Below are 22,844 nucleotides of genomic sequence, written 5' to 3' on the forward strand. Positions count from 1 at the left end.
ATGCCAGCTAATACATCAGTGCCCAGAGACTCAGTGAGAGCCCCAAGCACAAATGGGAGAGGGGGAAAGGAAAAGGAAAAAAAAAAAGAAAAGAAAAGAAAAAATATATTTTGGATGATAGATGAGTGCATTATGGCTTTATGAATGAATTATGTCCTGCAAATACCTTGAGCAGGAGAGACTGTCGGCCTGTATCTATACTAATCTGGGAGGAATTATGACGATTTTCACATTAAAAGGGAAAGAATTAATTGAGCAATTGGGCTATTAAAAATGTATGTCAGCATGTTCTGTATGTCCATTTTCCAATTTATCATACGCTAGGAAGCTTCCTCCCAGGGTGACTGCCATTTTTCTTCTCTTTCTTGTGTTTGATCTTTTTTTATTTAGTTATTGTAGGTTCTTATAACACAAAACTGTATCAGGATCATTTCGACAAGACAAAGTCTGGGGCTTTTTTTTTTTTTGTGGTTGTTTTTTTCTTTCTTTCTTTCTTTCTTTTTTTTTTTTCTTTTTTTTTTTTTCAGGGATACTCTGTTGTCTTTGTGCATGTGCTCCCTGTCAAAAAATAGGGATGGGGGCACCAGAATGAATTTCATCTTTGCATCCCATGGCTCCTACAGTCAGTATTGTTAACTTAACAAGAACAGATTATTTGGAGATTTTTTTTCCTTCCCCATCTGAGAAGGCTGGAGGTGAAGTTTGGCTCTAGGGGGGGCAAATGCAGTGGGGGCTTTCTTTTAGAAAAGTTGCAAGTGGCTAATGCTGGCTCATCTCAAAGCACTAAGATAAGTCTACACATGCAAACACCTGCTCTGCACACGGGTGTGCAACACCACACACAACTGCTTGAAAAATTCCCTGATACAGACGATGCATCACCCAGCTCCAGCACTTAGTTGGGGATCATATCTATCCTTGGCCAAAAATATGTTCTGAGTTATTATAGTGTTTGTATTCTGCGTGTGTACCCTGTAGAATGTGTTAATTGTTTTCAGATCTGAGAAATAACGGAGTGGATGAAAAGATTTTGCCAGTGGGGGAATATTTTTAGAATAACTGCAATCTTAGGAACTGTTTTCAGCTCTGTAATTAGTTGGTTTGTTTAAATATCTGAAATAAGTACAAAATATATTTCCTACTTCCATATACCTAATCCATTTCATTATACTAACTTCAAGTTGCTTAAAATTTTAGTACCTTTAAAAAAACCCAGCTCTTAGAATCTTGCAAAAAAAGAATATCAGTAGTTCAATCAATGTTAAAAAAAAAATCCCATTTAAGACCTGCCAGCAAATTTCAGGGAGTCTGGCCAACACATGTTGTTTAACCTGTGTGTTTGATTTTCTAATCCAGGAATTATGCTTCACCTGAACTTCCTCTGATACAATTAGCTTGGTGTGTTTGCTGAAACATAATGCCTGTACAGAATCATGTCTTCTGCTGCAAAGCATATCTAATCTCTTCATGCAAGCCACTCTGTGGCAAATCATTTTATAATAAGCAGGAATTTTTTGATGTTGTTTATGAGGTCCTTAATTGACTGTAAGCTGCTCTTTAAGTACTTAAAGATGTTTTTTAAATCCTATTAATTTTTTATCTTTTTTTTTGTTTCCAGACTTCTTAAATATTTGTCGATGCAGTGGCTGAAACATAAGAGAGCTAGAAGAGAATTTCAACAAATTCTTATGTTTGTATTCAGGACCTTTATGCAGATGAGTAGCTTTAGTGTCTCATGTGAGGTGCAGCAAGACCCTAAATTCCCCTTCACCACTGTGTACACAGGACTGGGAATTTTGCTGTGAGTTTGGTTCAGTTATTCTCTGCTGTTGTACGTAACAAAGAGGTGAGCATATCTCAGTGCAAATGTTACCCCTTTAGATATCAGTGCTTTTTCAGCAGCTACTCCGCTGTACAGAAGCTTTTGGGAGGTCTTAAACAACTCCTGTGAGAAGGCTGATGTATATAAAAGGGATGTGAAACAGACTCCTGCTCCTGCAAATCTTTCTGAGCTTTGAAAGATTCCTGCCTTCCCCAAGACTCTGCAAATTTTATATGGGGGAAAAGAGCAGGGAAACCCACAGAGCAGCAGCCACATGTTCTGTGCTCAGGGCCCCCACGATGGGTCCATCTTTAGCTCTCATTGCCACCTGACCAAGTGCCCAATGCCCCTAAACAGTCCCCAGACCCAGTTATCTCACTCCTCCTGCTCAGATGGGGGCCCTCTGGCCCTGGAGAGTTCATATCCCTGTGGACAGTCTTGTTTTTAGCAAAATGGCCCTTTTGCTCCAACACAACCACAACATTCTGGCAGTAAATCAAGGCTCAGAGAGAAAACAGGAGGAAAATCAAATGCTACATGTGCCCTCTGACCTTGTCTAGGGCAGCAGGTTCCCCAGCACAGCTGAACATGGGATTTGGGATCCTACATGGATGCAATTTGGAGGAGGCAGTCTGGCTGCTGAGAGAAGCAGGACACCCCTTGTCCCTCTGGCCTCCCACCATCATCTTTCAATCCAGTTTGGAGAGCTGAACTGCTCTACTGCAATGAGGCTGAGTCCTGTTCCCCATTGCTGCAGAGAGGGCCAGAGGTGGAAGGTGCTGCACAAACACCCACAGAGACATTGTGACTTTGCACCAGGTCACCTGCAGCTGCCAAATCTGCACCCCTCTTTGCCAGGCTCAGCACCCCCCTGGGCAATGGGCTACAGTGTGGGGCCAGAAAAAAAGCCAGAGTCCTACAGCTTCCTTTCCTATTTTCTGGCTCTTCTTGTTCTGACCTCTCCTGGCCTGCAGCACAGGGAGAATTTCACTGTAGTTTTTGCCCTGTGGGAGGAAAAAACCTCAATAATATTCACTACTTACTTCTGGGGATCTTCATTTTCCAAAAACTTAAGTATCAGAAATCAATCACACAGTGGGACATCTTCATGTAGTGCCACTGAAGATCTCAGAGCCCTGTTGCAGCACAACATCCTTGGCCAGCCACCTTACCTGCCTGCTCCTCCATTTCCAGCCAAAGGATACAAGTGACCTCTCGGAGCTGGGATGGGTCCTCTCTGGCTCTGCAGAGAGAATTAGCCCAGCAGGACCTTCCACACCATGGCAACTGAACATAGTTCATCCAAAAAACCAGCACATCAGTCTTGCTGATTGCACATGCCTTTTTCTGGTAACACACATCTTGCTAAAGGATTAATGACAGCCAGAATCCCATTAAGAGAGAAACACAAGTTCCCCAGCTTACTTAATATCAAGTTTCTCACACCTGGGTCACTGAAGTAGGACGTAACCTGCAGAACATAAAATGCCCTGTTATTGCCTTTGCCACTGATGTGCACAGAGAGGTGTTGTGAGGAACAGACATTTATAATCCAGCCTCCCTCAGACATGCTAAGGCATGCACAGACCTGAAGGCTGAACACAACCTTTGCAGCAAGGTTGCTGATATATTCTCCTCAGAACTTAGCAGCTCCAGGTTTTTTTCATTCTGTATCCCACACAAAGCAAGGAATAAATGTTCCTCTGGAAAACTCCTTCATGAAAGCCCTGATTCCTTGTGCATGAAGGTCTCAGCTTATCAAAGATATTAACACTGTAAAAGGTGGGAGCTTCCACCAGCATGTGTGTGGCAGGGACTGTGCACTGATTTCATGCCCAGCCCTAGACTTGTGAAACCAAAGGAAAGGCTCCAGAGTGGTCTCTGGCCAAAGGTGGCGACAAACACAGAGTTCAAGGTGTGTTGAAGGCCATTTGTCTACGAAAGTTTAATCATTTTGCCAATGTCTGTAGTTTACACCCTGGGAAAGTCATGACCAGTTCTTCCACCAGCTCATCCCCAGGGGCTGTACAATCCTGTGGTTTCCAGGAACTTTCCTTTTCTGCTGGAGCCCAAGGAGAGCTACCTAAAGCAGGATATTGTTTGTCCACAAAGAAACCATTCCCACGGGTTTTTTTCTATGACCCTGCAGAGGCATTTGCATGCCTCTAATCTCAGAGCTGTCTCAGACCAGATCAGGTATTTCTGAAAATGTTCCCCAAAATGCAGCCTAAGTGAGGAACAAGGGACCAGCCCTGAGAGTCTGAGACTTTTCCCTGTCCTGCTTCCTGGAGGACTTTAGTAGCAAATTATTTTATGCCTTTTGCCTGATGTATTTATCATTTTATGCTTACACCAAGCAAGAGAAAGGCTAAATGAAGGCAGAGAAATAAGCCTGTATCCTACCAGGATAGTAGTCTTCTAATCTTCCCTTGATTTGATAATAGGCTACAAAAACAGAAGTTACATGCTGCCTTTTGGTTTATTTAAAAACAGATAATTTACTTTAGAAAGAAAACAAATAAATAGTCAAGTGTCACTTTTTAAGGAGTACCTATAAATAGTTTTAATTCTGGTCTCCCAGAAATGCAGGATAAACTCTATTGACCTACATTGCAGGAAACATATGAAGATCACTGCACTTCCTGGGAAAAAAAGTGGGAGCCAAATAAAAGGTAGGATTTATAGCAAGGCACTTGAAATGGGAACAGGTTCCTGCTGGAGTTAACAGCTACATCCTGACTGCAGTGAATCTGGGTCTTGCTGTTCTCTACCTGAGATGACTCCATACACCCATATCATCCATCCAGCCTCTCAGCAGGACTGAAGAATCAATTAGACATAATTTGCTTAATTTTTGTCAAACCTCTATCACTAGCAGTGTCTCCTACTGCATTTCCACAGTGGTGCCACTGGGACTGAACAGCAGCCTCAGTGGCCGTGTCATGCTGAGATGTTCAGAAGATTCCTGCATGCAGCTGTAAGGAAAATGGGTCAGGAATCTGGCACCTCCTGAAGCAAAGTCACAAATGAAAATCAACAGAAAAGCACCCACATCTAATAACACTTCCCCACCGAGCTCCACCATCCTTTCTGGGGTGAGAAGATTTTTTTTCAGAGAAGGATTTGTTATTATTAAGGGTAATAAAATCAGCCCTGCCCTTTTCTTCACCTGCCTTTCTCCAAATCTCTCCATGTTTGGTCACCTGCTCCTTCAGGGATCCCACACTCAAACTGTGCTGATAACTCAGGGAAGAGACCTTTCTTATTGGACAAGGTAGGAAAAGCATCTTCCAGTGTCAGGAATTTTCTTCGAGACTCTCAGCATCTGTATTTAAACTAAGAGGCTTAAAGCTCTCCTGAACTTTTCCAGGTTTTTAATTTTAGTTTAACTTCGGGAGTGGAGTTTTAGGACTAGAATATCATATCTGGAGTGCCATCTGCTGTGGATTCCAGGGACTGCTCTGAAATCCTGCCTGAGCTTGGAGCTGTGCAGCCGCCAGGAGCTGAAACGCTGGATGCAGGTGCTGGTGTGTGGGTAGAGATGGGAGAACCTCAAAGGTGTGCTCAACAACACTGAAAACAATGTGAGGGGAGGTTGGTTTTGCTAAAGGAGGTGAGGTAATGGCGTGGGTTAACCCCAGCAGGCAGCTCAGCCCCACACAGCTACCCAGAGGATGGGGGAGAGAATCGGAAGGGTTAAAGTGAGAAAACTCATGGGGTGAAATAAAGACAGTTTAATAGCAAATGCTGCACACACGGGCAAGCAAAATAAGGAATTAATGCAGCACTTCCCAGTGGCAGGCAGGTGTTCAGCCATGCCCAGGAAAGCAGGGCTCCATCACAGGTAACAGTGACTTGGAAAAACAACAATCATCCCTCTGAACATCTCCCCTTTCCTCTTCTTTCTCCCAGCTTTTATTGATGAGCATAATATAATATGGCCTGGAATACCTTTTTGTTCAGTTGGGGACAGTTGCCCCAGCTGTGTCTCTCCCAGCTTCTTGTACATCCTTAGCCCAGCTGCTGGTGGGGCAGGTTGAAGAGCAGAAAAGCCTTGACACTGTGTAAGTGCTGCTCCCCAATAGCTACAACATCCCTGGGTTATCACCACGGTTTGGTCACAAATCCAAAACATAGCTATAGATACTATAAAGAAAATTAACTTTATCCCAGGAAAAAAACAGCATAGTTTAAAAGAAGGAGAAGGGCGAAAAAACCAAAGGAAAACTGCTTTCTTGAGCTTCTTGCATCTTGCAAAGTTGTATTTAAAAGGCCTTTCAAAATACTGAAAGACAAAATATCATCTTGCCCTTCAACCTCGAGCCATTTTGTGGTGACCTGACACTAAAAAATAAGTTTTTTAGATTATTACTCTCTTTTGCAAATCACTCCGTGCAGAGCAACCCTCTTCAAAATCCTAGTGCCCATTTGGCTTTTCTCACCAGAGAAGCAAGACCACGGGCAAGGGACTGCCCCCTGCCACTGCTACATCTGTCACTCCTGGCCACACCAGTGCCTCTCCTCGAGAGGTGTCCAGAGCACCAGCACAAGCAGGGGTGAAACTGTCATGGGGACATCTACATGGTGTGAGGTAAGGACGAGCTTTGGAGCTCTGCTTTTAACCTGCAGTGCTCAGGTTTGTCATTTGGGCCTGGTATTTTGGTAGCCAAGTCTTGCCGAGGTCTAGCCCTCGAGGATGCTCTCTGGGGCAGGGACTACCTGTGGCATGTTATGTTTGTAGGCAACACACCCACATCTCTAGAAACAGCCATTAAACATGGAGATGGTGGCTCTCTTCCTGCCCTGAGAAGCTGCAGCAGATGTTGGACACCTGCCCCATCCATGGTAAGCTGCCAGCCCTCCATCCCGCAACCTTGTCCCCCTGCAGAGCACCCACAAACTCAGGACAGGCAAACCACAGCTGTAGCTGAGGAATTGTTGATAGCAGGGGAGCGAGCTCCCTCTGCTGCCCAACCCTCTGCCAGCAGCAGCCAAGAGCAGTATATTTTGCCTGCATCGTCTTGGAAAAGAAAAAAAAAAAAAAATAAATCGTATTGACTGGCTCAGAGGGGAAATGCAACCGTGGCAGCACCTGCTGCATCTCACAGCCTTCCTACAGACCGGGTCCTGTGGCTTGATTCAAGCCTGTTCCTAGGCCAGACCATAATAAGATGGAGCCAACTGCCCCCAGCACCCCATCTCCCACCCCTGCTGCCCCCCAGGAACCAGCCCCAGGGAGCTGGGGTTGTGGGGGAAGGCTCAGCCTGGTCCGGGCACTTGCTGGGTTGGGAGCTGGAGCAGGGAGGGTCACAGCCACCCACCTGCAGCCAAGGGAAATGTTTACCTTGGCTCGTTGTTGCCAACTGTAATTAATCACAACAAAAGGGCAAATTACCTGTCTCTTGAAGTATTTCTTGCAGGCAGATGCAGGCGGATGGCACGGCTCTGTGGAGCTGTGTGGCTCTCCGGCGTCAGCTGAAGGACTGGAGTAATCCCTGTAAATTCATTAGCATTTATCAGAGCCCTGTTTGTGGCTGCACCGCTCCAGCCCCTCCTCTCTTGCCCTTCTCCCTCCATGGAGCAAAGATCTATCACTGAATTAAAGCTGGAGAGCTCCTGGCCGATGAACTTGGGAAGGAGGATAATTCTATTACTTGTCAGAGCAGTTGAGGGGGAAATTGTGTGCAATAACCACTGCTCAGAGCACAGGCTCCAGAAGTCCAAGCTTGTGAGATGGTGTAGGGAAAAAAAAAAGACCAGGCAGATGAGGTGGTGCCCAGTGCTGGGTTTTTCCTCACTGGATGTCTGTAGCAGGGAGGGTCAGCAGCAAAGTCACCCATGGGCACATTGTCCCATCTCTAGCATCGCTCTGCACAGCCATGCACTGTGTTCTCCCATCAGTTTGCAGCAGAGTGCTGAAGAAGAGGATGCTCCTGACTGGAGTGAAGCCTGCACCAAGTTGGGAAGTTCTCTGCTGGCTAGTGCTATGTTCCTGCCTGTCCCCCCTCAACATCAAGCAAATCCTATTTGTGAACAATAACGTTGGGGAGCAAAATACAAGAGCCCTGGCCAGCTTTAAATCACTACCTGGCTTGTGCAACATCTGTATTCCCCCCAGTATTGTGCTGTGCCAAAACCACACATCCTTACCCAGCCGTGAAGGCTTGATACAGAAATCTGACCACAACACGCCTGCCCTTCTGTTTTTTCAGTTGTGTTTATTGCTAGCGACACCTACCAGCTTCACCTGGTAGCACAGAAGTTAATACTGCCACGTTTTCTTCCACGGAAGAGGATAGATGTTTTCTACAGCTCTCCGTGCCCAGGTTGCCCCATCAGGTCTTAGCCAAGGGTATATTTGTCTCTGAGGGTCCCTGTTGAGCCTCAGGGTCTTTTCCACAACTGGCTGTCACACCCCGCAGCTCCAGCAAATCTCTCCAGCTGCTCTGCTTTTATCACCCTGGCTTGGGGGTTTCACCTCTGCTTTTTGTCAAGGGTAGGGAAGGATTCAAGGGGTGAGGATGGGATATGGTGAATAAATGAGCTCTGGGGTTTGTCTGTGAGTCTAGGAAGTCCCAGATGTCCCCAGATCTGCATCACTATTGGCTAGATTTCCTCCAGAAAGTTTCCTCCAGCAGCATTTGCCTGGCACCCTGATGTATGAGGATTTTGAGGCACTACACCTGGAGCCTGGGCATTACCTACAGTCACCAGAGGCTGTTTGCTGAGTGTAGGACTCACCTGGCTGATGGCAGTGGCCAGCTATTGGGGCCACCTTTCACAGTCACAGTTTCCCACTGCTGTGGCTTGGATATTTCTGAGCACACGCTGGTCCATGCAGAATTTAAGAACGAAAATACCCATTTGGGATCTTGTCCTGTGATTGCAAATTGCTAAGTCACTGGCTGTGGTCTGGAGGCTCACTGCTGTGCTCGGGAATGTTGGCATAACAGTGGGACACAATCTGGTTGTCTACATTCATCAATTGCTGCTGAAAAGCTGAAGGTGTTTATTTCCCAAGGTCTTCTCTTGCAGCCCTGGGTATAAATTTCCTCCCATTTATTCGTCAAAGGCTCCACTCCTGTGCTGCGTTTGGGCTGTCAGCAGTTGCTTGGACATTTAGGTCAATCACAGATATTATTGCTGCCTCTGGAGCTGGCAGCACTCAGCCTGGGCCTTCAGCTTTGTGTCTTGCCTATAAATAAAACACTGCTCATTCCCAGCACAGTGGGAAGAGGCAGCAATGAGCCCAAGTGCTGCTTCCACAGGCAGAGGTGCTCATTTCAAACAGCTCGACCACTCAAGGAATTATTAAGCCCCATATTAAGCATCCTTATTGCTTTAATAGGAAGCCTGGTGAGAATTAGGGGGATAAAAACAGGCATTAGAGCCGCAGTGTAAGACAGGTCACATTTACAGCTCATCATTCACATGGTGGAGATGTGAAGCCAGACTGGGAGCACCTGGTGAGTGAGGGGTCAAAGCAGAGAGATTGAGGGGTGCAGAAACTCTTGTACTTGCCTTAGTTCTTGTAGGCTCTGGTGTGACACTTGGCTGATGTCTCTCGGGGGACCGGACCTCCAGAAGCAGAAATCTTGATGATCCAAAGGCTCCAGGACCATGGGTGAGGTCAGTTAATGTTCCTATTGCTCTCAAACACCATCTCCAGAGTGACAAGAGGCTACTGAGTCCTTATCTCTGCAGGTGAGTAATTTGAGATTAAAAAAACCCAAACAAACAAAACCCAAAAACCCCAAGAATAACTTTAAAATGTAAGTCCTAAACAGGAGCATTTACCGGTGGATACTAGGTTGCTCAGCTGAGAGGTTTTTTGGAAACAGGTTTGTCTGTACAGGCAATAAAGAGCTGCTAATTTGAAGGGCCACCATTCTGCAGCAATTTTGTTCTCTAATGGCCTGTGGGTACAGATTCATGCACTGGTAAGTAGAGAAGGGTTTGTTTTCTAATTATTCTGGTTACAAAAACATTTTAAGTATGAGCTAGGAAAGAGAATTGGGAAACACTTGCAAAAACTGCTAAAATACACATCAAGCAAGCATCTATGACTGTAAATTATTACTACCCCAGAGCAGCAATGATTAGAAGCTCTAGGTCCTTGTTTAATCTCTTACTTCCTAAAGAGTTCATACATATTGTTTTGTCATTTATTGGAGTCATTTTGCAAAGTGGATCTGGGGTGTGTTCACAGAAGGTTTACATTGCACATGATTGACTGAGCTGATTCCTTTCCAGTAACACACAGATCTCCCTGCTGCATAAATTGGAGCTGAGCAGTTTTTATTTCCTTGCAAGGGAAATGAGCTCTGACGAATGGGGATGAAACGAATATCACATTATTGGGGGCTGAGACAAGAACGGGGGCCAAAGAGAAGATATTTCTCTGGGCTTGCCTGATAGTCTCTCTTTTGCTTTTTCTTTTTACCCCTCATGCAAAAATGTGGTGGTTTTTTTCTACATTAAAATAATCTCCCAGGCACCTGGTGGTTATTGTATTAAGATGTGATGAATTGCAATGCTCAAAACAACTGGCAACCCTCTTTTAACCTTTAAGATTTCCAGCCACAACACCCAAGTGTGAGCTAAATTTTGGCAAAGGCAACCTGGGAAATTGCTGGGGAGGGTCAAGCACCCACTGAGCCTGAAGCCAGGTAGGCTGGTCCTGCTCCCACCCTGCATCCCAGCACCCCTGAGCTTTGCCCTCAGCCCCAGCCCACTGCTGGATCTGGTCTTTCACACTGTCTCACACTGATTGATTCTCCCCATCCTCCTTGGAAAGGCATAGATTTTCCTATTAGCTGCAGTTCCTACTCGATGATAGATCCATCACCACAAGCCCTGGCTTTTTGTAATGGGTTTGTCCCCCCCCCTGTGATTAGTCCATGTTTAATCATTACTGCGGATAAAAGGCAGGGACACGTTGCAGTCATCCTCACAAATAATCTTTTGTCCAGATGGCCCACAAAGTACATTGTAAACCTCATTAACAGATTGCACCAATTAATTATCTGGTACGGGAATCCCTTTGCTAACCAAAGCTACCTCCAGGAGGGAGAGCAGCCAGGGAAGGTCCCATAAACCTCAGCCCCAACTGAGGGCAGGGATCAGAGCTGGCAACACCGGGGACTGCTACTGGGTTTTTTTCCCACATTTTAGCTAAGATTTTTTTATTATTGATTTAAAAATCTGCTCTTTGAGGGAAATACTGGTTATTCTGCTGAAAGATTTACCCTCATCTCCCCAACCCAGGAACCATTTGGATCAAAATGGATCAGCCTTTCAAACCACGCCAGCAATGGGGAGCAGATTTCTCATGGCCTTGGATATGTGAAGCCACATTTACTTTTTTCACCCAGAAGTAAGCAGATTAAAAAACAATTTTTTTCTCAGTCTAAAACTCGGTACCTATTGATAAATCTGTAATAAATTTGTACTCTAGGCTGTTAATTGCCTTGCAGATGTTTAGCCACAGGATTCCAGAGCAGAAGGAGATCGATGGATGTTGAGATTAAATTATCCAACTGTTTCAGAACCCAAATAATCACTGCTTGAACTTGTTTAGTTTGGGCCTGGGACAAAAGTCAATTCCTTCCCTGTGGACATTTCTATAAAGTAAAGTTGACGTAAGAAATGATGAGACTCGGGAAAACTAGATTGAGCCATAAATATTCAGCTCTGCAGTGGATCCAATGTAAGTTTCTTTAATGCCCACCTCTCAGAGTGCTTAACAAACTCTCTGTTCTAGGCAATCCTCAGCTGTTTAACAATTCAGAGCATCTAATCCATAACTTGGGAGGGAAAAATGAAGATTTGGTTCACATAAACCCTTAGCTGAGGGAGTTAGAAGAGATTCACTGTGGCATTTGCAATCAGCTAAGAAGAACAGGAAAGGATGGAGAAGAGTGTCCCTGTCTGCAGGTATCTATAGCTACTGCAGATAAGCTCTCCTACCGTTTTTTTCCCCTGCTTTTAAGTTGCTATTTCCCAGGACAAGCATCCCCTCCAAGCATTTGCATGATCTTGCTGGCATTTTTCACCTACTCTCCTGAGGCTTCCCTGGCTCCTTTCAGCCCTGGAAACCCCAGAGCCCCACTCCTGCTGCCAACATGGGGCTGTGCCCAGGGACAGGGGAAACCCTTCCCAGCCAGCTGCAGCCAGAGAGGGACACAGCCTTCATTTACCCTCTGAAGGTGCCTGGTTTGCTCTGACACTTAACCAGAGTCATTGTCATCTATCTCTTTCCTGGCCAGGATGGGAATTTTGCCCCATGAATGAGTCCTGGGAGCAGCCTGGTAACTAGGGACAAGTGATGCTAACCCCAGTGCCTGCCTGTGCAGAGCAACACATCTTTTATAACCTGAATGGGGCAAACAGTGACTCAGGAGGTAGGAGGGTCCTACTCCACGTCCTGAGCAGGGCCAGGACTTAAATGACTCCATCTCCTAGAGAAGCTCCTTCTTTATGTTTCTCTGCCTTTTCCCAGGTGGTGCTACATCCTACCCCTCAGGGATAATGTAATGTGGGGGAGAGGATCTCTTTGCTGAGCTCTCTCTTGGTCTTCCCAGTACCTTTTTCCTCCATTTCCAGCTGGCAAAGAGCTCGGTTGTTGTTATAGCAACCTCGGTGCAGTTAAGTCTCTAGAGACAAGGTTTATAGGGAGAGGCAATATCTTTTATTAGACTGATACAACTGAAAGAGAAAAATAAAAGGGGGGGGGAAATGAAAATAAGACAGAGGGAGTGAGCATCTCTTTGGTTCATAAGCTCATTGCAGGTGCCTAGAGCTGGGGGTGGAGGAGAATGATTCAGCCACAGAGCAGAAAGAGGTGACACAGTGACACATGGGGACTTGGCATGAGCACTCAGGAGGGGCAGACCTGGCCGGCATAGGCTCTTCCAACCTGGCAGGACAACAGCCCAGGAGTTACAGGGGTGCTAATCTGGTTTTATCTGGTGGAAAGTAGCAATTCAGTGGGAAATGTTCAATTCTGGCTCCTCCTGCCAACCACCAGCATGGTGCTGGTTTGCCTTCACTGCCCCAGTACCATCACAGCACCCCCCAAGCACCAGTGGTTGCAGTTGCTGCTGCAAGCACCACTGCACAGGGCCAAAACACCCCAGGTCCCTCTGACCTGCTGTGCATCTGCTTTTAACCTCTGATCAAGCTTCTCAGGCCAAACCTGGGCAGCACCCACAAGTGATCCTCTTGGGGTACACTCCCCACCTGATGTTTTGAAGGTAGCAGAAAATACTTCAAGGAGCTAATCAGCAAGGTAGCTCCTGGGTCACCTTCTGGCCTTATCCCCAGCCCCATCCCTAATTCCAGACTCTCAACTGTGCCTGCTGGTTCTTGGCTCTTCCTCCAGAGCACCTCCAGCAACATCAAGCGTCTCCTTCCTTGGGTCCCACATGACTCACTCTGCTTGCTCAGGATCTGACCTCTGGCATCCCTCAAACGTGACCAATGCCTTCAGGCATCTCATCACTCAAGCAGACAGTGCTCCTGATGTTGATACATCCTCATCAGTCAGCCTGCTCTTCTGGATAAAACCTACTTCCTAATGCACCACCAGTATTCACCTGGATAGCATCTATTCCATGCACTGACTGTGGAGAAGCCTGTCATTCAGACTATCAGGTTTTGGTTAAATTTATGGCTTGATGATAATCTTAAATAAACTCAGAACTCCAGGCAAAAAGCTTTCCAGGCACTGATGTAAAAGGTCTTTTCTTTCTGTCTGATGTCTCTGATCTTCAGTACTGCTCACATGGCAAGTCACCTTTCATTTTGCTTATTCTTTTCTGTTTTACTAGGCCCGAGTAATGTCCTGAACAGAAAAGCAGATCAGGAAATGTAAAAAAATTCAGAATTAAGCAGGTGCCTTTGGGGAAGAACAGCCTGGCTGCAGGGAGAAATGGCCCGACAGAACAGCATAGGATGGAGTCAGCTCCTCTAATCCAAAATGGAAAAGAGAAGCAAGGTCTGTGGTGGCTGATTTCTTCTTTGCAGGAGATAGGGAAGTTGCACAAGGTCAGCTAAGGTAGTGCAAGACTCCCATTCTTTCAATAGCTGCAGCAAATTTTGTTTCAGTGGATTTGATGCCCATGGGCTGCTCAGGCATGACATCATTCAAGGTGATGCTGGGTGCTGAGCTGCTCCTGCACATTCCACCCAACAAAATGCTGCTTTGAGCACAACCTCTTTGTTTGCTTCCTGCAAGGGTGATGGATGGTATCTCCCCTTGGTTAAAGAGCTCCTGAGTAATAAAATTAGAGCATGGGATTCAATCTAGATAATTACCCCAATTCACAGACACATCCCTTCCTCTTCTCCTCATCCAGTTCTGTGCAGAGCACACAGAACACAGGGGACATGGCAGTTCTGCTGGTCCCTTCACAAACACAACTAGCAGAGCACCACAAAACCGCAACAGGGAGCATCCACGTGCCAACAAGACCTTTCCAACACCTCTTGTATGCCTGCTGCAGTCCTGGCTGGTGAGAAGAAAGTCCTGCTCAGCTCCCAGACTGCACCCCAGATAAGTCCTCCAGAGTCAGAAAGTTTTTCAGCCTTGCATCTCCTTGTCCTGAGTGCTGCTGCAGGCAGGCTGTGTGGTACTATCCTGTACTGCTAATTAGATCCAACTGACTCTGATTACATTTAGGGAGGTGATAAATAGCTTATCTGAAAGCCACTCGCCTCTTACAGCCGAAGTGGCTCTTGCTGGAGAGAGTTAATTAAAGCCAAGACTATAAAGCATTTTTTTGCTGTGGTGGAACTTGGCTTTTGGGGGCATCTGGAGGCATTGGTCTGAATTGAAACAATCTGAGGAGCCTGCACAGAGTTATTTCTATTTTGATGCATAGTTATCACTGCAGTCCCAATAAAACGTGACACTGAAATGTGAAGCCTTGCCCAGAGCTTATCTAGAACTTGTCACCAAAGCAGAGCCAATTAGAATATGTTGACTTCTTGACAGTTACAGTTGGCAGAAGTCCTTGGTTTCCACTACATTTTTTTTGGCAGTTCATTGGTCTAGGATGTTGGACACAGAGGGGAAAGGCAGGGGCAGGAAAGATGCAGAAGAAACTACAAGAGCTCAGCAGGAATAATACACAGGGAGCTGGCAGCAAAAGCCTCTGAAATCAGTGGACCAAAGATACAAGTCTGTATCTTTTTTCCTACTCAGGAATATGCAAGTGTTACTATTCTAAATGGGCCTCTGACATCCATTTTTATTGTTTTGAAGACCTAAATGTCTTACTGTTGTTTTTTTTCCCAGTAGCTGATGACCAGGTGGCCTAGCCTTAAAGCAGTTTGGGGGACAGAGGGTCTGTAACCACAAGGGGTTTAGTTCTTACAGATGGTTCTTGTGCTCTAGGTGATATACCTACCACCCAGAGCTCCTCAGCTGGCAAACAGGTAGCTAATCTCACCTCTACTGTATTTTATGTCAGTGGAAGGGTTCCAGAATCTGCGAGCACAATTTTTCCCCTGGGGAAACAGCCAGGTATGGTCTCTTTGGTCCATAGTTAAGCACGGTCCTCAATTTTTTTCTGAATGCCAAGCCCTCAGAGATGCCATTAACTCATTAAAGATTGCATGTCACCTTGGAAAGGTGACTTGACCACACCACTGTCATCTTCCTGCTGGCTGTTAGGACTGTGTGTAGAAATAATGTCATCAGGTCTTCAGAAAATTGAGCTCTGACAGATCACTGCATATCATAGCATGAAAAACTTGGACAACTTAATCCATTTGACCTGATCTCCACTCAGGGTCACGTGTCAGACCTACCTCGTCCTGGGAAGACTCCAGTCCAGAAGATAAGAAGCATCTCACCTGCACCTTGATGAAGATCAGCTTCTGGGCCACCATCAGTCAGGCTGGAGCAAGGACCAAGGAAAGCAGTGGATCCATTCCCATGGTGCCACAGGTAGAGAAGCCTCAAAGCATTAAGAAATCAGGTCAAGGCCAGGTGTGGCAGGGACAGAATCAGGTTCAGGTTAGCCTATCCTTACCAACAAAGAGGCAAGTTGAAGCTCAGAGCTGGACAGACAGTAAATCATAGCTGCATCCCCCAAAGAGACAGACCTCTGCAGACATCAATGGTGGTTTACCCCACCCTACTTCATAAAGCACCCAAAGTGGGCAGCACACTCTAAAGGCTGCTCTTTTTCTCACTGCTACCTACTTTTTGTTCTATTCTGAAATCTTTCTCAATCAGTTAGCATCGATTTATTTGGGGAGGAAAATGCTATTTTATTTTTTATATCCTTCCCATTGCTGCTCATTGCTTTCAAAAGAGAGATCTCACCCTCCACACACCTACAACCCTCTGGTCCTGCCCACCTCCTCCCTTGCTCTGCTTAGGGTATTTGACAGGCCCTGTTCTTAGCCAACTAAACTTTCTAATCCTGAGGAAAACAAGGAGGTCTTCCGTGCAGCAGGAGCAGACAGATGTCTGTCTGGGCTGAGAGGAGCAGGGTGGTTCTCAGATCTTCCCTGGGTGCCAGGGGATGTGTGAGAAACCCGTGGTGGGATGCACATCCTCACCAAGGCCCTGAGAAAGGCTGTTCAAGCTAAATGCTGCCTGTCACAGCTGTGCTCCCAGGGACACACGGGCTGCATGCTGGGGTCTGCCCATCAGGCAATTGCTTGTGGCTTGATGCTTCTAACCCATCACCAACACTTTCATTCAGTTTTGCTTCACAGATCATAAAAGAAGACAGATGACTGCTTTTATCACTCCAGGCAGTTCTTCACCTCCACAGACTGACTCTGCTTTTCTTAACACAGATCCACACTCATAAAATGCAAACCAGTTACCTCAGATGCTCTCATCTGCCCAGACTCATGCTGCACCTGCAGGGTCTGTAATGGCTGTTCCAGGTGTCTGCTGTCCTTCTCAGCAGATACCATCTTCCTGTCTTCAGGAATGTGTTTTATCACTCCCAGTCTCCCATTGAAACAAAATCCATTCCACACAACAAGGAAAACAACAAAGCCCTACACAAATCCACCCCAGCAGACTGGCCTTTTTTGCTGTTGATGTGAGCTTCTGCTCTGCCATTTGCCTGATGGACAATTATCAGCTCAGCAAAGATACCCAGTGGGAGCTAAACAATAATCTTAATGGAATAAATACAGCCTCAAAGCAGAGAGAGACCTGCCTGAGAACACTGTCAGCAGCAATACAGCTGGTACCTGCTCCTGGCTGGGCCTTGCTTTCTTGCCTTTGATGGGAACTTTCAGGAGCTGCCAGTTTAGTGTTACTGCACTGGCTCTGGCCCTGGGTTTAACCTCCTGTGGGTACCAAGCCTCAGGAAGAAGAAGGACAGATGCCCGGGAGGGGGTTGACATACCCTTGTCACTGCAGATAAAAATGTGGGTGGAAAGGTGACTGTGTGCCTCCTGCAGAAAGCACATCCAGGCAAAGTGGAGGTCTGGTGAGTGAGTCACAACAAGATGCAGTCAATCTAACTAGCATTTTCTCCTCTGCCACCAAATCCTTACGTGACCTTAGTCACATCACTTCATTGCCCAGTACATCCACTTCCCTACCTCCAAAACAGGAACATTCACTCTTTTCTCTCACCATTTTGCCTGTTTGTTTCACTCAGAATCCCAGGTCTTGGCGGCAGCCACATCTTCCTGTAGCTCCTCATACACACAGCTCCTGAGGCGCTGGGTCCCTACATGAGTCTGGGCTCAGGGGCACTGCTGGAGCAAACCCCAGAGCGCCTGTGTTTTAAGTGCTCTTTGAAAGGTGAGGAGCAAGAGGAGTGCCCTCATTGCTACTCACTGCCTCCACCTGCTGCCATGGATTTCCCTGTGGAAATAATAAGGCAAAACATTTCACAGGGAACTCTCTCCTTTTCTCTCCCTGGCAAACACCCTTTGCACCCGCTCGTTAAGGTACGTGCACCATCCGCGTTGAGCAGGGCTGGAGTGGAATTGAACCCTGGATGCCTTTTGAGTGCCATAGCCTGGTTAATAATTACTCTTATGACTCACTCCACTCCATGCTGCTGGAGCACCATTAAGAGAATTGGCAGCACAAATAACAGAAACATTAAGCCTAATGATGCTGTGAGTGTTAACCCTGCTAAAGTGCTCCTGGTGTCACGAAAGAAGAGCTGCCCTTTAGCAGCTGTTCCTCCCGGGGGGTGTTTTCTCCCCGTCGCTTGCATTTCAGAGGAAAGTCAGCCTGCTGCTCCTTCCAGCTGGGGCAGTAGGAGTGTGGGGATGCACATGTAGAGGCACACATCCATGTGTCACGTGCTCCTGCAGGCATCATCCACAGTTCAGAACATCTTCATTCCCAGTTGGCAAACTCTTAACATCCTCAGTTGCAGTGTGGTCCTGCAGGTCCTCACCTCCCCTGTGTCCTGGGTGCCCCTCTGCTGGCTGTGCCCCTTGAGCAGCTTGTGGGCTTGCTCTCAGCTTGCCTGAACCATCAGGGAAAATAATAGAATCACAGACTGGTTTGGGCTGGAAGGGACCTTAAAGATCATCTAGTTCCAAGCCCCCCGCTGTGGGCAGGGACACCTCCCGCTCGACCAGGTTGCTCCAAGTCCCATCCATTCTGACCTTGAACAACTTCAAGGATGGGGGATCCACAGCTTCCCTGGGCAACCACCCTCACATGAGAGAATTTCTTCCTATGCATCCCTTTGAGCCACTCTCCTGGATTTCCTTCCCAGTTGCAGGGGAAGAGGGATGCCCAGTGCCTCACTGTTGGGTGGATGGTGCTTCTGTCTCTAACAAGATCCTTTTCAAACGTGGAACAAGCCTTCTGAATCCATTTTTCCCAGTGGCTCCACTCATCTTCTAGATGGCAAGTTTTCCCCCCTGTCCCCAGGACCCCCCATCTATTACCCACAAGGATGCTTAACCCTCCAGAAAGGTCTGGCCAGAAATGAGAAGCAGACAAATACTGCTGCAGATGCACCAACAGTACATCTGACCTCAATTCCTGCCAATTTACTCTCATTTTCCCACTAATTTGTAATTCACGAGATTGGATTTAATACTTCCCGAATTAGCTCTAAATAGCACATCTAGGGATCACAAAGATAAAAAGCTCTGTTAAAAAAAAACCCAGTTCATCCAAAAGGATGATCAGGATGTTACAACGAGCCTGATAGATTTAAGACTATTTAAGATTAAGAGACTTTGGTTCAAGTAAGGAATTTTCCCTGCTGTTATTTCCCTAAAGCAAGACTGTTTCTGTGAAATAGTAATTTCCTTTTCTTTTAACAGAAAAATTCAATTTATCTTCTCTTTTTCTTAGCCTGTTCCTCCCCTTTGCCTTCATTGCCACAAATTCCCTAATCTTGTTATTCTTGGGTGTTGGAAAAACGTAATCATCTGAGCCATGAAATTGAAGACAACAGCAACACTTGGAGGGAGGTGACTCAAGTCAAAGGAATTAATTCTCCCAGCAGACAGCTCTTATTTAGAACAAATGTGATTTTCAGAACTGAAGCCATGTCTTTAATGAGGCTCTGTGAAAATATATGTAGCCCAGAGCTTCTGGGAAACTCAAAATTATGCCAGAGAAATGCATCACATCAGGAAAACCACAGCCAATGGGATCATCCAGTAAGTTCATCGCTCATTTCCCTGCAGAGAAAACCTGTCTCTGTATTTCTCACCCTTGGAGATCTTTGCCCTGAATGAGGGAACCTGCAGCTATTTATTGAGTGTCAAAATATGGCCCACCCAAAAGGTGTGTTTTGAGGTTTAACTGAGATGTTTTTTCCTTCCTCCCTTTCAGATGAAGCCAGGATGTGAGAGCAGGTGGGTCTCTGCTCAGCAGCAGGTGAAGGCATCCTTGCCCCAGGATGCTACAGATGCTGAGAATTGGTTTTTTATCCTTTAGGAAAAGCAAAATTAATGCTTTGATCTGAGCTGAGACCCCTTATTCAGTTCTGTGCCTCAGTTTTCTTCCTTACTCTTTTGCTTCCTTGCCACTGTCTTTCTCTGTATCCAGAACACACCACTGCCTTGCCTGCACCTACATAGGCAAGCACCAGAGCTGTGGATGGGACCACTGGCCACCCCTATGGTGTAAGACCATACCCAGATGGATTTCCAGGGATTTATGGCCATGAAAAAGGCTTTATCCAGCAAAGATGCAGCAAAAAAAAAAAAAAAAGAAGAAAAGGTCTTGGCTTTGGGGCTGGTTTGTGTTTACAGATGGAGGATAAGAAAGAAGAGCCATCACGTGGCATGAAGCTGGGAGGACAGCCTCAGGGAGCTCTCCATGCTCTGTGACCTGGGTTTACCTCCCAGAAGCAAACAGCTCTGCTGCTCCCAGGTGCAGCTGTAATTGCCAGCCAAAGGTTATTTTTCTCCAGGGCACTCAGTGGCCCCATGAAACGTTCCCAGTCCCAAAACCAAACCTGGCTGGTTATTTGCACACTAACCATGGGGTGCAGGCAGTGCCCACCCTTAAGGAGGCTCCAGAAGCCAGACCCTTTGGGTTTGTTGGCAGCACATCCTTTCCATGTGCAAAATCTGCCTCTGAATGGAGAGTGCAGAGCCCCAGAGACAGTGAAGGGGGTGAAGCACCAGCCACCTGCAATGGCAGGGAGAGGGATCAGCTCCTAATGACAGCATCATGTTTTCCTGGCTCAGCTGGATATAAAAAGATGAAGCAGAGATCATATTGATTTCTCATAGTGAGGTAACAACAAAGGAGGATTTGTCTCCAAAAGAAGCACCCTTTCTGCCTATGTGCCAGCAAAAGAAATCATTTTTCTGTCTGTCTTTATAGGAAACTTTATCAAATATCCATCTGGCACCAGGCCACAGAGCTCCATACGAAGCTGTGCTCACTGTCACAGCAGATTGATGCCAGTAACTCCAGCAAAGAATTCAGCAGGAGAGACTTCCTGCAATGGTTTTGGGAGGGTATGTGGAGCTCTAGAGGCGCAGCTTATTAAAAGCACCAGTCCAGGGGATCTGATTTTTAGGTCTTGATTGAAAGCAGGGGGTCTGGTAAGGGATGGTAGTCCCAAAGTTGCCTTTGAAGTTTGTTCCTCCTGTGGAGACAGAGCACAGCAAGATCTCATTTTAGGGATGCCTGGGGGATTGAACAATAGAGCAGGCCTCAGGAGTTGGGGTTGGAAATTTCATTTGCAACCTGGGAAGGCTGTTTTGTTGTTTTTTTTTCCTGACAAGAGCATCGTGAGAACTAGTGTATTCTGAGGACAAACCAATTTCAAGAAATCAGAATTTCACAATGAATATTTGCTCCATGGAAAAACTCCTGGAGACTCTTTGTATGCAAGGATGCCTTAAAAATCATAATCTGTCCTCCCAAGCCTGATACCCTCTGTGCTCTGAGAATTCACAGTCATGTCAGTGTGAGAAGGTCCCACAGAGACTGAGAGTGATTACAAGTAGCAGGGGATCTGCTGATGGAAACGACAAAATCTCCTCTCCACAGACTCTGGAAATTGGACTGAACAAAGCCATGGAAACGAGTCTGTGTGGAGCAATCCTTGCTGACCAACCCTGATGGTTCTGCTGTCTTTTGCAGAATGACCATCTCCTGTGGCTTCATGTCACCCTGCAGCCGTGGGCAGGGTGTTGCTCTGAGGCCACCCCAAACAAGGAGCTCTTCGGGGTCATCAGTCTGACAGCCAGGAGTTTTAAAAAACAAATATACAAGCCTCTTCTAGAGCGTGTTGCAATGAGCAGCCAGTGGTGTCTGAGGATCTCTCCTATGGATGTTGAAAGCCCAGCTGAGCTGACAGCACCTGGCAGTTGGAGAAAACCAGCTTTTCAGCCTCTAAGTTGAGCACATTTGCTATGGACTCGCTGGAAACTAATGACATAAAAGCTCTTTTTTTTTTTTTTTTTTTTTTTTAAATCAGAGGAACTTTGCAGATGGAAATTCCATGTTTTCATGAATATTTCTGTTCTTTCATGGATATTTTTTTTTTCCCTCTTCCATGGGAAAATGTCCCATTTCTTGCACGAGAGAGATCTGAAAGGTTGGTACCTTTGCTGTGGACTTGTGAGTCCTGAAAAAGAATGACAGGTCATGAGCATTCATGGAGCTCCTGAGCTAGACTCAAAATGACAGGCCAGAGAGGAAAGTGAGGGTTCCTTGGGAAGGGTGAGCATTTCACAGGAGGGAAAGATGGAAGGGTCAGCCAGTTCAGCCTAATGAAAGGGAGGCTATAGGAAATCTGCAACAAATCTAAAATATTTCAGGGATACAAATTTCCAGAAGGCAAAAAGGTAACTCAGTTAAAAGCCACTGTTGGTACAAGGATAAAAGGAAACAAACTAGCCATAAGTAAATTTGGGCTGGGAATTAGAAAAGGTAGTTAAATTCTATGTAATGTTTCTGTCTTATTCTTCCAGATGCAGAAAGAAGCTCAACATCCATGTTAGTGCTGCGCAGCTGCCGTGGCAGGAATGCTACAGGCTGCAAGTCCAGGAGAGCAGCAGTGGGTGCTCAGCAAACCCTCCTCTCTGCTTTCCTCTCTGGTCCCACTTTTAAAATAGAAAACCCTTCCAGGGACTTCTTCCTAATGGCCAAAAAAAATCCTTTCTGAAGGGAGCAAGTTTTCATTTTACACACATTGTCAGTGGAGCCTTCTTAGCCAGAGCATTTCCCAGGTCTTTAGCCAGCCAGCCTGCCTGGAGTGGAAAGATTTCCTCTTGCCTCAAATCCCTTGGCTGCACATGGGAGAGAAGCCCTTTGACAAGGTGAATGTGCAAGGCTCTCAAATCCTCTTTATTCTCACTGTGCTATCCCTCCTTGATTCATCTCCAAGAGACCATGTTGGGCTAAGCCCAGAAGGAGCACACAAAAGTGATGGCACTAATCCTAGACACACACAAAGACACATGGATGCAGCTTCCACCCCTTCCTCACACCATAAATTGAACATCATCTATACCCAGGACAGAGGAGGATCAGCCTAAATAATCCAGTCCAGTCCTCCATCACTGGAGAGGCTGAATTCAGAACAGCCGA

The sequence above is a fragment of the Apus apus genome, chromosome 7 (assembly GCF_020740795.1).
Source record: "Apus apus isolate bApuApu2 chromosome 7, bApuApu2.pri.cur, whole genome shotgun sequence".
In the NCBI taxonomy this organism is placed as follows: domain Eukaryota; kingdom Metazoa; phylum Chordata; class Aves; order Apodiformes; family Apodidae; genus Apus; species Apus apus.